Raw genomic sequence first — 3,481 nt, 5'->3', positions numbered from 1 at the left:
GGGCTTGTGGAGGAGCTTGGTAGGCTTGTGAAACAGGAGCAGGAGGGGCTTGTGGAGGATTACGGTAGACTTGTGAAACAGGAGCAGGAGGGGCTTGTGGAGGAGCTTGGTAGGCTTGTGAAACAGGAGCAGGAGGGGCTTGTGGAGGAGCTTGGTAGGCTTGTGAAACAGGAGCAGGAGGGGCTTGTGGAGGAGCATAGTAGGCTTGTGAAACAGGAGCAGGAGGGGCTTGTGGAGGATAGTCGTAGACATTTTGACCATAGTAGTTTTGAGGAGGATGACCAGAGTGGACTTGGGGACGACGGCGGCAGCCATTCGACTGTTGTAGCTGTAGAATTAAACAATCAGAAAAAATCCTAAAACAGACTCACTAATCTTGATTGTTTCCAATAATCCCCATTAAAGAAAACCCATCAACCACATGGAAGCCCATGGATGTATCTCCTCCCAGAGGCTGTCCTGCAGAGATGGGTGACATGAGTTTCCCCCTGTCCCAGGACACGTCTCTTTCTGCCCTCCTCCTGTAGTGGATTACATGCATCCCAAACATTTACCAGGTACAACTGACTTCCACAACATATTCTATGAGTTGGGATTATTCCCAGTTTCCAACTAGGTTCCTGTAAACAATAAACCACTAAGTGTAACCTTAAAGAGTGAGAGACTTACTATAGTGCCAACCCAGATGGACTTGAATTAATTTTAGTGCAAGGAACCTAGTACATAGAAACTGTTGGGAAATTAAACCCTCTGCAAGTGTTTGGATTTGGGGGCTGTTGAGAAAAACAGATATGGACCCCACAGCCTCCTCCAACTATCTTCCATCAAACAGATATTTCCAACTTCCCTGCCCTGAAAAAAAATCCCACTGCATTATTATAAGTGATCAGCTGCATTTGGCTAAACAGGATAACTGTGGTTCTAGATCCTAGAGAGCACCATAGGATCTGGTTCGATGAAGAAGATAGTCAGATTGGTGGATATTAGTAGATAAGAGAAGTAGGGAGCTGGATAATCCAACTTTCATATCTAGGATCTTTCCAGGGAAATAAAAACTGCATCCAGTTATCCCATATACCTGTGCATCTAGTGTAATCATTAAGGTGTTGGAGTAGGAGCAGAGAGAAACCCAGGGCCAAGCCTACTTTAAGCAAGGGGAACTCACATGATAATTCACCCCCTACACAGCCCTCTAATATCCTCCTGCCAGTCTTTTCTCACAATCCAGATACGTGGCACCGGCAATTCACATCCGCAAACAATCTACCTGATCATATAATATTGTTGTCTACACTGGTGAAGTCAGTGGGGTTTCAGATATTTTGAAGGAACAACGAGGTGGCCTCTTGTTGCAGTGGAGGTTCATCAAGGATCCATCTGCAAGCTCTGTTATTTCTCATTATTTCTGTGCTCTGATTCTCTAAGCCAGGGCTTTTCAACCAGTGGTACGGGTACCACCTGTGGTACATTGGCACCTGGCAAGTGGTATGCGACCATCCTAGAAAAGTGGTAGCGGGGAAGGGGAATGAGCTGAACCGGTGGCTGCACCGCACAAGCCTGAGCGAGAGATGGCTGGAGCTGCAGGGCTGTCAGGGCTCAGCGGAAGCGTCAGGATCAGTGCCAGGCTCCAGCTGGAGCTCGGCACTGATCCTGGTGCTTCTGCTGAGCCCAGAAGAAGCGCCGATCAGCTGGAATATTGTAGCATCTCCAGGGTCTTGTGATTTACATTCAGATGCATGGCAACTGATTCATATTTATGATGGTCACAGTGTCCCAGGGTCATGTAAAGTGACCAAAACCTGCTGCAACCACCCAGCAGATAGGTGGAATAAAAACCAACCACCCCACCCCACCTCCGTTGCCAATCCCCAATATAAATGCTCACAACAATGAAAACCTCGGACAGGAGGAAGAGCACCACTGGGTGGGCAGGCAGGTGTCTTGCTCGGCTGTGGCTTGGGGGGCACTTTTTTCAGTGCCATTTGTAACTTGAAACAGTCATTAAGCAAACTGTTGTAAGTCGAGGACTACCTGTACATCACTTTTTCCCTTTTTTTTTTGTCATCATTTTTGACACCTTGCTAGGCGACTGGTGGTACTTGGATGTTGCCATATCCTAAAGGTGGTACAATGGGTGAAAAGATTGAAAAGCCCTGCTCTAAGCAGATGGTTTACAGTTCTTGCTTTAGTTTTCCAGTCTTTTTCTTCTCATGTTTATAATACATTTCTGTGTGCAGTGGATGCAATGGTGGATGTTTGTGGAGATTCTCAGTCATCCAAGTCAGGGTTGTCCCAAAGGTGCTTTTTCAGGAAGCAGTCATCTTGTTTTTCCTTGAAGACATTTCGCTTCTCATCCAAGAAATTTCTTCAGTTCTACAGGTAGAACCGATTGGATTGATCTGGGAAGAACCAAGCTCAAGACTCTTTTTTTTTTAATCTACTGCTTGGCATGTTGCAATGTGCCCACCATCTTTTGTAACATGGTCACATAGCAATAAACGGAACAAGGGAAGTTGCAATAGTCTGCAGAAACAGCCCAAGAAAATGTGCAGCCCTATGTTTAGCCTCTTCTACTCTTTTAAACTTTTTTTTTATAATGGGAAACATTTGAGATTCCTTAAAAAATTGGAGGCAAAGGGGAAAACATCTAAAGCTGGTAAGGAAAAGGTATCATACTCACTCTGTTTGGACCCCAGTAACCACCATGGCCATGCTACAGCAACGAAAAGAGACAGAAAGAGAGAGAAAGGATCAATATACATTCCCTACACATAAAAAAAACAAAATTAACCTGGAAGCTAAAGCTTGTAAATGTATGATTCAGGAAGGGATTGGCAATGACAACTATAGAGATGATCACTGCAAGCTGCACAGCATCAGGACCACATGGGTTAGAAATGAATAAAGAGTAATACTATTGCAGGGGTCTTCAAACTGGGCAACTTTAAGACATGTGAACTTCAACTCCCAGAATTCCTCAGCCAGCCAGGGTTGGCTGAGGAATTCTGGGAGCTGAAGTCCACAAGTCTTAAAGTTGCCCAGTTTGAAGACCCCTGTACTATAGCAATAGCGTTTGAACATGAGAAGATCTGATTTTGGAGGGGGGTGCGGACCTGGCGGGTATTACCGAGACCTGGTTGGGCGTCGAGGGAGGAGTCCCTCTCGTAGACATCTGCCCACCAGGTTTCCAGGCATTTCACCAGCCGAGGACCCGGGGTAGGGGCGGGGGGGTAGCGGTCATCATGAGGGAGAGCCTATGCCCAAGGGAGACCACTGTGCCTAAGATAGACGGTGTGGAGTCCCTCCTTGTGAAATGGGGGCAAGGGGTTCAAGTGGGCTTGTTGATTATATACCTGGCTCCCTGCTATGTATCAACAGCCCTGCCTGAGCTGGCTGACGTGATAGCCGGGGTGGCGGTTGGAACCCCCAGACTTATGGTCTTGGGGGATTTCAACCTTCCATCAGCGGGCGAGACGTCGGC

General features: G+C 46.8%; 1 protein-coding gene across 1 annotated transcript in view; it reads left to right on the top strand.

Annotated features, from left to right (window-relative positions):
- The window catches only part of LOC107288703 (upstream stimulatory factor 2), a 61,960-nt gene that overhangs the window by 4,379 nt on the left and 54,100 nt on the right, over positions 1–3,481 (top strand). The window lies entirely within an intron of this gene.

The sequence above is a fragment of the Protobothrops mucrosquamatus genome, unplaced genomic scaffold (genome assembly GCF_001527695.2).
Source record: "Protobothrops mucrosquamatus isolate PMUCROS unplaced genomic scaffold, P.Mucros_1.0 scaffold575, whole genome shotgun sequence".
Lineage (NCBI taxonomy): Eukaryota > Metazoa > Chordata > Lepidosauria > Squamata > Viperidae > Protobothrops > Protobothrops mucrosquamatus.
This window is presented reverse-complemented; position numbering and strand designations above follow the sequence as displayed.